The following is a 12,659-nucleotide window of genomic DNA, read 5'->3' as shown; positions in this document are numbered from 1 at the left end:
CCAGAGAGTTTGCAAATATTTTCTCCTGTTTTATAGATTGCCTTTGATTTCTACTGTTTGTTTCATTTGTTAAAAAGCAGAATTTTTTGGTTTAATATATACAATGTATGTATCTGCTTTTGTTCATTGTGCTTTTGGTGTCATACCCAAGAAATCTTTGTCAAAAGCATTATCATAATACTTCTCATTTATGTTTTCTTCTAAGACCTTTACAGTTTTGGGTCTAAATAGTTAAGTGTTTAATCCATTTAAAGGGTTTTTTTTTTTTGGATATTGTCTAAGAAATGGGTTCATTTACATTATTTTACATGAAGGTATCCAGTATCCAGTTATCTCAACAGCATTTGATGAATAGACTATTTCTTTCACTGTGTACCTTTAGCAACCTTGTTGTTAATCAGGATTATTTGTGGTTCCATATGGATTTAGAATAGTCATTGACATTTCTGTAAAATATGCCACTGGTATTTAGATATAGATTGCATTGAATTTGTAGATCACTTTAGATACTATGGACATTTTAACAATATTGTCTTCTAATTATAATCATGGAATGTCTTTCCATTTATTTTTCTCTTCTTTATTATTTTCATCAATATCCCAGTTTTATAATGCATAACTTCCAATAGTGCTTAATTGATCATAATTTAATACCACCTTAATAAAATTTATTCAGCAGAGGTCTTTAAGTATTGATGCAAAGTCATGAATTCTTCTGCTATTAACAATTGTCCTTTGCAAAGAGCAGTTACTATATTGTACTGAAAAAATATAGACTGTTTTCCTATGACACTAAAAAATATGTTAACCTTAGCTGTTCATCATGAACCAAGACAGGCATATGTTGATGGATTAAGGACATTGGTTGGCTCATATTTCTCAACTTCATCCATCAAAATTCTTTATTCCATATTTTAGGATTTTACTTTTTCTTTTTTTCAAAGAGCAAGGCTAACCATGTGCTCTCCTTTGTCATTCTGCCACCTTCAAACTCACCTCATAGTCCTGATTTTCAACATAGTTTCCAATGCTGCAGTAAGAAATTTGTCTCTCTCAAAGATGCCACGAAAGACCTTTCTGCCTTAGACAACATGCCTCACGTTGTTAGTTAGGTGCTATGAGTAACCTATAATTTTCTCATTATAAGGATTTCAGTGCCATCAATCTAACTGGCCCATATGACAATCTTTATAATCATCATTTTATCTGTACCAAATAAGCATCATATTCTTTCTGCATTAAAATACTTCACCTTTTATTTGGACCTCAAACCAATTAACCACTGATAAAAACTTTAGTGGCTGTGATAATACAACAGCAGGAAATATACCTTAATCTCTTACAACCCATTGACACATTAATTATAAATATCAATGCCCTCACCCTGGCCAGGTAGCACAGTTGTTGGAATGTCATCCAGAGGCACCATGGTGGCAAGTTGGATCCTTAGCCAGTGCACACATAAGAATGACCATTGAATGCATAAATAAGTGGAACAACAAACTGATGTCTCTCTCTCTCTTTCTCCCTCAAATCAATAAAAAGTTTAATTAAATAATAATGTTCCTATAGACTTTATAATAGTGAGAACTTCAAATCCACAATCAATTCTGTAGTCTGATTCTTCAAGATACTCCCAATGCCAGTAATTCTTTGGTTCAAAAATCCTACACTCTGTAGAAATATGAAAATATTTTTTCTGAAAATCCACAAATAGGAATCAGTCTATATTATGTTTTGAGTCTGATAAATACAGAGAAGTCCAACATACACTTTGCAGTTGCACACATTCAAGTGTAATATTATAAGATATATTTTATTTTATATTATAAATGACAATTTCCAGTATACACTACAATATTAAGAATGTATGATATTTTTTTCTCATGTGTTTAAAGTTGTTAAGATCCATGCATTAAATTTTCTCTATCTTTTATTCTGGGAGTTTTATTATTTGAGGCTTAGATAAGTAAGTCTTAAGTCCATTTAAATTTTTTTTCTATATTAACTAAAGCTTTTAAAAAATTCATGTGTGTATATATAAATGTAAATATCAGAAAAAAAACACAAATTCAAAATCACTTGGGGAAAAATGTTCTTTATAATTTTTTTTATAATACCAAACATGACATCTGAAAAAAATAGACCTGTTTTCTTAATAAAGAAATAATAATCTTGAATTTTTTTTCAGCACTTGGTTTTATTAGTCATAAAAGTTATCATTTTGTTTCCAAGATTATTAATAAATATGGTTTAGTGACAATATATCTGTATTAAAAGTCAACTCAGAAAATGTTTTATTATTAAAAGAATTTTATTTAGTTTGATGATTTATGTACTGTAGTAATTAAATTTTATGATAAAACTAAAGACAATAAAGCTTCTGAAATCACAGGATTAAAAAATAAACATAAAAATTAATTTATAAAAGGAGCTAGACAATTTACATTTGTACTATATTTTATAAATGTTTTCTTCATTTCTGTGAAAAAAGTAATTACCTCAATGTTATGTAAAAATATTTTATGAATACTTAAACTCTAAATATTTAATGTTATCTCCTATGCATTGAAGCCATTGATTTTCAATAACTTTTAGTTAATTGTCATATAAACTCTTTTCAATCTTCTCTGTATAATCCAATTATATGTTTGTAAATTTTATTTGCTATAATGTCATTTCATTTATCTCTCTGAATATTTTTTTGGTTGATTGTTAATAAAATCATTTACTCTCCCTAAATATTTGTCAAAAAATTGGTATTACAGAGATATTTTTACTATATCAAATGGTGACAGAATCAACCTAAACTTATAATTGCACACTATCTTGGCATATGTTTTATTTATTCAGCTACTCTGTAGAAATTTCGTCACTGAGTATTCCTGCCATGACATTATCAAAGTAAAATAATAGAGTGGAATTAGGAGTAGCAAAATTTTTCTCAGTTTTAAGACCTACTCCTTCTACATCAATGATAAACTCTTAAATTTGAAGTTTTTTCTCTTTTCTGTAATGACTATTTTGACTTCAAAGTCTATAACTACACTTTAATTCTAGCAACAAATTTATTAAAAAGTTTTTATATAGTTGAGGGAAAGGAAGAAATTTATGAGCAATAAAATTTTCACAGAATATACCCACAAAATATTACCTGGGGCTTAATATGAAGCATTGATTTAAAGAAGTTGTAATCTTGTTTATGTAATTTAACTATTTAATTTTCAGTTTCAGTATTAAGTTTGTTAATTCTTTAAAAATTTAGATGTAAAATATTTATGATTATGTACATGTTTTAAAGATTCTGGTTCAGTTAAAAGTTTTAAAGAAAGAGCCTGACCTGTGGTGGCACAGTGGATAAAGCATCGACCTGGAATGCTGAGGTCGCTGGTTCAAAACCCTGGGCTTGCCTGGTCAAGGCACATATGGGAGTTGATGCTTCCTGCTCCTCCCTTCTCTCTCTCTCTCTCTCTCTCTCTCTCTCTCTCCCTCTCTCTCTCTCTCTCTCTCTCTCTCTCTCCTGTCTAAAATGAATAAATAAAGTCTTTAAAAAAAAAGTTTTAAAGAAAGAAAGGCATTGCATTTTTGTGGGGTTTTATTTACCCATAAATAAGATAATTGTCTATTTATAAAAAGACATGGGAACCTCGCTTTACTCAGGAGAAGAGCTCATTTTTTTTAATAATTTTTTATTTATTTTAATTTCAGAAAGCTAATGATGGTCCAGTGGGAAATACATTGGGGAAGATGCCTTAAATTTGGCTTTGAAGGCTCCTCCTGAGGAAGGCTGTTGCCTGCTTCTTCTGGTGTCCAAGCCTCAAGCTGGAGAAATGCTGGAATCCTAACATTGGGGTATGAAGTCGTCACCTTGATGCAAGCTGTGTTAGAAGGACAACTGAGGTGAGACACGGTAATCCTTGTAGCCTAGGCTAGGGCATGGCCCGGTTCTCTGAAACCATTCTTCTCTGTTCCAGACTTTTACTGTCAGCTGGCAGCAGTGTCTCTTGCTGATACAAATGACAGGCATGTAAGGACGTCTTGATGGAGTCCTGGGCCCTTTGGAAATGTTTTCTTATGATATTTTTGTGACTGTGTGTGTTAGTGATGCCATAAAGGAGGATATCTGGTCAGGTAGCAGGGCTCTCTAGACTGGGGCGAAGCTCCTATTGGTTTCTTCATAGATGATGCTTCCTGGCTGTGTGCCTAGCCCCTTGGAGAGGGTGTGGCAGTCCATAGATCCAGGCTAGGGAGAGATCCAGGCCGCAAATGATGGTCACTGTGATTGCCTGCTTGTCAATGGTCATACTACTCCAACTCAGCCTTTTCTGGCACAGGCCAGTTCAGTTCACAGTATCTTCTAGAGTTTCCTCTCTCTCTCTCTGCCAGAATCTTTAAATGAAGGAAGAATACAAGGAATATAGTCCTGTTTGTTTACTTTTTTTCTTTCTTTCCTTGTCTAAGAGGATATATCAACGAAAATATTACTGTGAGATATGTCTGAGTCTACTCCCTACGTTTCCTTCAAGGATTTTTAAGTTTCATGATTTACTTCTCCTTTTCCATGTGAGAGGAGGGGAGACAGAGAGACAGACTCCCACATGTGCCCTGACTAGGATGCAGCTGACAATTTCTGTCTGGGGCTGATGCTCTGCTCATCTGGGACCACGCTCGCAACCAAGGTACTTTTAATACCCGAGGAAGAGGCTCCATTGAGCCATCCTCAGACTCCAAGCCAGTGTGCTTGAACCAATTAAGCCATGGTTATGGAGAAGAAAGTGAGAGTGAAAGAGAGAGAGAGAGAGAGAGAGAGAGAGAGAGAGAGAAGGGGGACAGTGAGGGCTGGAGAAGTAGATGGTCATTTCTTCTTGTGTGCTCTGACCAGGAATTAAACCCAGGTTATCCAAATGCCTGGCCAATGCTCTACCACTGAGCCAACCAACCATGGCCCCATTTAAGTCTTTTATTCATTTTGAGTTTATTCTTGTGTATGGTATAAGTTGGTGGTCAAGTTTCATTTTTTTTTTTTTTTGCTTCATATTTGTGGAGTTTTTCCAACACCATTTTTTGAAAAGACTGTTTTTATTCCATTGCATGCTCTAACCTCCATTTTCAAATATTAATCGACCATAAAGGTGTAGATTTATTCCTTATTCTCTTTCATTGATCGGTATGCTTGTTCTTTTTTTTAACTTTTATTAATTTTAATGGGGTGACATCAATAAATCAGGGTACATATATTCAAAGAAAACATGTCCAGGTTATATTGTCATTCAATTATGTTGCATACCCATCACCCAAAGTCAGATTATCCTCCGTCACCTTCTATCTACAATAGTTTTCTTTGTGCCCCTCCCCCTCCCCCCCCCCTCCCAGTAAACACCACACTCTTGTCCATGTCTCTTAGTCTCGTTTTTATATCCCACCAATGTATGGAGTCATGCAGTTCTTGTTTTTTTCTGATTTACTTATTTCACTCCGTATAATGTTATCAAGATCCCACCATTTTGTTGTAAATTATCCGATGTCATCATTTCTTATGGCTGAGTAGTATATCATAGTGTATATGTGCCACATATTCTTTATCCAGTCTTCTATTTTTTACAGTGATTAAGGCCTTTAAGCAAACTCTTGGCCAATACAGCAAGAATCCATAAAAGAGTAGTGTCCTTAACATGTTTGCCAAGTCCAAGTTGGCACCAACACCATTTCAAATCCCTGCAAATGCAACCCAACCCCAGTTCAGTCCATTAAGAGCTGTCACAAGGAGCAGGAGTCCAGGAAAAGTCCACATCCAGGAAAAGTCTGCATGGCACTGGAATTGTTGTCACAATTCTATACTTTGCAGCTCACGTCCAAGTCCCTATAACCGCTGCTTCTAGCTGGTAATGATTCAAGAAGACTGAAAAAGCCATCTGCAGCATGTGTGGAGATGGAGCTTCTGTTCTCCTCTGCCTGGAGAGATGAGACCAGGTTGCTTTTCCCTGGAGCTCTGCGACTGTGGCATGGTAAATTGGGATACACTAAGCTGAGTGGTAAAGGTAAATTCATAATAGATGTTGGCAAAAGGGGGAAAGAGAGCTTTAAATTAGGAGTAGGTCCCAGCCTGAAATATGAGTGGGGCATTGAGGTAGGAGGAATAAAGGAAACACTATATACTAAAAAAAGCAGCAGAAAATAAGACTATCAACACCCACAACAAAGATCTTCGAGGGAAGAATAACAAACCTGACTATTCAGGCAAGACATAGTTAAGTCTTGCCTGTTAAGTCAGTTTACCTGCTTCTTGGAATAAATACCCTAAGCTCGTCCATAGTGTTGTAGATGGGGCTGACGGCCCTGGGCACCTTCAGCCTTCAGTGGCAAATCCCAGCATTCTGGGCAAGGTTAGGTCATAGGTGGCTGGAGCAGGGCTGGAAGAGACTGAACCCTCCCTTAGAGAAGCGAGGGGGAAGCTTACCTTCCAGTGTCCCCTTTTCCTCACAGCAAAGGTATGTAAGCCTGGCAGGCTTTAGCTCAATGACCTTCCTTTTCACTATTGAAGCAGGACCCAGATGGAATCCTGTGAGACCCCTTTGGGGCATTGGACCTTTAAGGGCGTATCCTAAAAGCTGGTAGTTCACCTGATCTCTATTGGGCTTTTTCTGCCTCTTGGTACCTTAAAAGCCATGCTCAGAAGATCTCGCTGAGGGGTTTGAGGATCCCCATCCACCTATATAAACCTTTTCCATATACCTGGAGCTATTTGGAAAAAGACAAAACAGTGTTATTAGCTGGATCAAATAAAAGAAAGTAGAAGTTTGCAGGAGAAAAATATTTGGCATCTCCTGTTCATCAGCATTCAAAAGAAATTTAAAAATTTTTAAGTAAAAAGCATGATATGGTAGACCCGTAGGAGTTCCAGGACATGACTCCCCCCCTTTAAATTTTAGTATGCTTGTTCTTATACCATGTAGTTTTGATTACTATGACCTTGTAGCATAGTTTTATATTAGGTAGTGTGATACCTCCAACTTAGTTCTTCTTTCTCAAGAGTACTGTGGTTATTTAGGGTCATTTTTTGGTTCCATGTAAATTTTTTGGAATAATTGTTCTAGATCTGTGAAATATGCCATTTGTATCTTAATAAGAATTGCATTAGAAGTATAGATTGCTTTGGATAATACAAGTATCTTAATGATGTTAATTTTTTTTTATCTAGGAGCACAGTATATGCTTCTGTTTATTTGTATCATCCTTAACTTCTTTCTTCAATGCCCTATAATTATCTGAGTATAGGTCAGTTTTCTCCTAGGTTACCTTTATTTTTAGAGACCTTATTTTTAATTGTTGTTGCAAGATTTTGTACAATAAAAGAAAACATCAAAAAATGAAAGACAAACCACTGAATGAAGAACATATTCTCTGATATATGTGATAAAGGTTTAATATTTAAAATTTACAAAGAACTCATAAGAGTCAACACCAAACAGAAATAAAAAATCCCATTAAAAATGGGAAAAGGCCTGACCTGTGGTGGCGCAGTGGATCAAGCGTTGACCTGTAACACTGAGGTCGCTGGTTCAAAACCCTGGGCTTGCCTGGTTAAGGCACATATGGAAGTTGATGCTTCCTGCTCCTCTCCCCTTCTCTCTCTCTCTCTCATTCTCTGTCTCTCTTCTCTAAAATAAATAACTAAATAAAAATAATTTTTAAAAAATGGGAAAAGGACCTGAATAAACACTTCTCCAAAAAGGACATGCAGATGGCCAATACACATATAAAAATATGCTCAAAGTCATTAATCATTAGAGAGATGCAAATTAAAACCACAATGTTATATGACCTCACAACTGCCAGAATGGCTATCATCAAAAAATAAACAACAAATGCTTAAGAATGTGGATAAAAGGGAACCTTTGTGCATTATTGGTTGGAATGCATACTGGTGCAGCCACTGTGGAAAACAGTATGAAGTTTCCTCAAAAAATAAAAAATATATCTTTTGACCCAATGATCTCACGGTCTTGGAATATATCTTAAGAATCCAAAAACACTAATTTGAAAGAGTATATATATTTCCTTGTTCATTGTAGTATTACTTATAGTAGCCATTATTTGAAAACAGCCCAATTGTCCATCAATGAGTGAATGCATAAAAAAAAGCTATAGTGCATTTACATAATAAAATACTACATGACCATAAAAAGAAATAAATTTTTGTTCTGTGACAGCCTGGATTGACCTGGATAGTATTATGTTAAGTGAAATAAACCAGTTAGGGAAAGACACATACCATATGACCTTACTTATATATAGAGTCTAATGAACACAATAAACTGATGAACAAAATAAAAATAGGCATGTTCATATGGAATAGACTGACAGCTGTCCATCAGGAAGGAGGTCGAGGGGACTGGATAAAGAATGTGGAGTGATTAGTCAAAAAACATATGTACACTAGACATAAACACAGACAACATTGTGGCAATAGCCATAGAGAAAGGTGGGATGAAAAATGGGGTAGAAAGAGACTTGCTTGGGGTGGAGGGTGCATGATGAATTGTACAGATGAAGTTATATTGAGTTGTAGACACAAACCTGTATAGTTTTGTGAACCAATGTCATCCCAATATATTTAATTAATAAAAATAATAAATAAAGCACTTAGAAAACAAAAAATAATATTGAGTAATTTTTTACAATGATGATTTTGTCATTCTGTGCCAGTATAGTCACTTACACCACATTTTATTTATATGAGCAAAAGTAATAAAAATTTTTCCATCATCTAATTCTTCAAGTATGTTGGAAAGATAGTTAAAAAGGCAGTAAAAACAAGGTTCTTGAAGGAGTGAATCATATGCAGTAAGGAGCTAAACTGATTGAACTTACTATGTGTTTATATAAGATATGTCATCATTTTATCTTTATCCCAAAATTTATTATACTGTGGATAAAATTAAATGGATCATAGCTAGCAATTTTTTTTTCTTAGTTTGGAAACTCTATGTAGTACTTCCTGAGCATGCTTAGGAGCAAGAATTGCTGAAAGTGATAATGGTAACAAAGAATTTAAAGGCATTGTTTGCTGAATTTGTTCATTGTATTTTGATGATAGATTTTAATATATTTTTAATAAGTTTATTAGAGTGCCATTGGTTAATAGGATAAAGAGGTTTCAAGTGTACATTTCTATGATACATGATTTGTATATTGCATTGTGTGCCCACCACCCAAAGTTAAACCATCTCTGCTACTGTATATCTGACCTCCTTTCCCCTCCTATCCTTTACATTATTAATCAGCTGAATTTCCTTGAGAATGACTATATTGAGGTTGGTTTGGTCACAGAGGAAGAATAAGGGTTTAACCAGAATATTTTATAAATAACAGAAAGTTTAAGATTTATGATATTTTTGAAAGAAAATGATAACATGTCCAAAATTGTTGTAGTTTCACTTAACCACATCTACAAGTAAACTTACATTAAATAGCATATTATTTTTAATATTTTGTAGTTACAAAAGCTAATTTATTACTAAAAATGTGATAATAGCAAACAGATTAATTTGGTGACTTTCAAGCACTGGCTGGGTGCTAGCTGTCTCATTTTTTAAACATTTTCAATGTATCTATTTGCGTTTACTTATTATGACCATCCAAATAACTATTAAGACCTTTGTACCTGCTAGTCTCCTTCCAAATAGATAGTCATAGTGATTTTATTGTCAGTTAGGGGAATTCAAATTCCATTATCTTCCATTATCTTACTAGGCATTTCACTTCTGCCAGCTTTAATTAAGTTAAAATCTGTTTCACTTACATTGCTGATTAAAACTAATTAAGTTTGTTGTTTAATCCTATCTAGAAATCTTATATTGTTTAAACAGGTTTACTTTTAAATAGAATTGTTTTGGTGTGGAAGTTTTTATAATAAGAAGACTGCATTTTATTTTATTCAAATTATTAATAGATTTCATGGATTTATACAGTTGGAATAATTTCTCAGATTCAAATTCTAGAGAATATTTTTTGCATGTTTAGGCAAAAAAGATGGTTTGATACTGATAAAACTTAAACTTTGCTATTTAATGAAAAGTTTGGAAAAATAAAGCATTAGCTTTTGATTATTTCACCTCAGAGCCTAAAAATTAGCCTGATGTAGCTTTAATTCATTTATTATTTAAGAATGTATTACTGTTCTGGCCAGATACCTCAGTTTGTTAGACATTGTCTCAAGGAGTAGAGGTTGCCAGTTCCATTCCTGGTCAGGGCACATACAGAAGCAGATCATTGTTTCTCTCTCTCTCTATTCTTCTCTTGCTAAAATCAATCAATGAATCAATCAATACATACTGTATTATTGTGACTTAGAGCCAATTATTAACAAATGTTTAAGAATCTTGAATTGTAGAATATTGCTATACTATTTGTCATAAATGGTTCCATGACTAAACTTTATATGAACCAAAAAATAAATAAAATAAAGTAGTATTCTCTTTATCCTGATTTATAAAAAATAAGACTTCAAAACTAACAAATTATCTTCAAAATTTATAATTGATGCTGTTCTACAAATTTTCCAGCTCATGGAACTTGACCATTGGATTGTAGCCTAATTTTACAGAAGCTCTTTCAATCTTCTGTATCCACTGAGAAGATAGCAGGAATATAATCTTCAAAGCACAGTAAAGTTAGGATCAACACAACTATCATTGTCACTAGTCTAGAGTAGGCTGAAATCAACAAATAGTTCTTCTTTTGCTTTCAGTTCTGCCCCAAGACCACCATGCCTCTGGCACACAATATAATTTGAAAATAGGGAAAAATAAGAAATCTACTTCAGGTTTTTGTGAAATAACACTAATTTAATTTTCCTTTTACAGCTATGATGATATGAATTTTTAAAGATGTAGTAGGCCCTGGCCGGTTGGCTCAGTGATAGAGCATCGGCCTGCTGTGCAGGGGACCTGGGTTCGATTCCCAGCCAGGGCACACAGGAGAAGCACCCATTTGCCTCTCCACCCCCCCTTCCTCTCTGTCTCTCTCTTCCCCTCCCGCAGCCAAGGCTCCATTTGAGCAAAGATGGCCCGGGTGCTGGGGATGGCTCCTTGGCCTCTGCCCCAGGCGCTAGAGTGGCTCTGGTCGCGGCAGAGCAACGCCCTGGAGGGGCAGAGTGTCGCCCCCTGGTGGGCAGAGCTCGCCCCTGGTGGGTGTGCCGGGTGGATCCCGGTTGGGCGCATGCGGGAGTCTGTCTGACTGTCTCTCCCCATTTCCAGCTTCAGAAAAATACAAAAAAATAAAGATATAGTGGTATCATGGTAGTTTGTGATTGAACAGTCAGTTTACACTCATTTTTATGCCTCAAAATGACCAGGGCTTGTTGTGATTTTGGATATTACTGACTTGTTATTTAGGTTTATGTAGCTAATTATATAACTTACAAAATGCACTGCAGTGTTGTTGAATTGTATCCGTTTCAGCATTCACCTTTTTTTGGATCTGAACTAAATTCAGTTTCCTTAGTTTTAATATACTTTTCCAAAGAAAGCATTTCAATAATATTGGCCATGAACATGAAGAATATGTGATAGAAAAATTACAGAATAAATCTCAAACTTGATAAAGTGTGGCATGGTATGGTATACCAACCTTATTCCTTATAGGATACCAAGAAAAAACTGGCTCATAAAAATGCTAGAGAATGTATAGCAGTACATTTAACTGTGGCTGTTTTTCAAGACATCATATTTTTCTCTCTTGAAAATGCAAAAGACAATATGTGCTAAAAGCATCTGGAGAGAAATGGCAGAGTGAGGGATACTCCCAATCTCTCCCTTAAAATTTCTACAAATTCAACAACTAAACACAGAGAAAAAAATCTCAGGAGTGCCTGAAATATACACACACGAGAAAAAGGTATGATTGAGTGAAAAGGTGGCTGAATATATAACCCATTTTGAAGGAAATAAGGCGGAGAATGGGGTATTTCACTTTCTTCACTGATTTGAGGAAGAAGCACTTTTGTTTGGAGTGGAGCAAAGAGGAGAGTCTGAGATAGAGGGAAAGGAACTGAGTTAGGGTAAGTATTCAAACAAAAGAAAAAACACACCACCTCTGCCTGAGATCACATACACAGGGCATGTGCACGGGCAGTGAATTCCAAGTAAAATTAACAGTGCAGGGTGCAGGCATGGGCTGGTGCCAGCATCTTTGTACATTCCCAGCTCTACGATCACCACCACTGTGCAGCGGTTTTACCTAGCATCACTAGTACTGGGCACATGGGCTAGAGTGCTCAGCCTGAGATTATCAGCACTAGGCACCTGTATGGCTTATTGCCAGTGTCTTTGGACATCCCTGGATCCATGGTCACCAGCGCAGGGTGCTCAGAAGCCAAAATCCTTAGCCTGAGACTGTTCATGCTGGGCACCTCCATGGGCCAATACAAGTCTGAGTGCATCCCCAGTTCTGACTGATATTACAGGCGCTGGGCACCTGAGTGGGCAGGTGCAAGCCTCTGTGTGCATTGCTGGAGTTGTGGGAGCTGGAGACACACATGGCTTACTGCTGGCTACCAAAAAGTGCATGAGGGAAAAGCCCATGGAGATTAGACCTGTAGCATGTACACCTGCCTGCCCCCCATAGAATTTTGCCTGTGTGTAACAGAGAAGTGCCTG

General features: G+C 35.7%; 1 non-coding gene across 1 annotated transcript; it reads left to right on the top strand.

The window, feature by feature from the left end:
- Positions 1 to 10,898: 10,898 nt before the first annotated feature.
- TRNAS-GCU (transfer RNA serine (anticodon GCU)) lies at positions 10,899 to 10,974 on the top strand. Its single transcript has one exon. It is a non-coding gene; the product is annotated as a tRNA-Ser (tRNA).
- Positions 10,975 to 12,659: the final 1,685 nt, after the last annotated feature.

This window comes from Saccopteryx leptura, chromosome 4 (genome assembly GCF_036850995.1).
Source record: "Saccopteryx leptura isolate mSacLep1 chromosome 4, mSacLep1_pri_phased_curated, whole genome shotgun sequence".
NCBI classification, from domain to species: domain Eukaryota; kingdom Metazoa; phylum Chordata; class Mammalia; order Chiroptera; family Emballonuridae; genus Saccopteryx; species Saccopteryx leptura.
The sequence above is the reverse complement of the archived record's forward strand: the minus strand, read 5'-3'. Positions and strand labels throughout refer to the sequence as shown.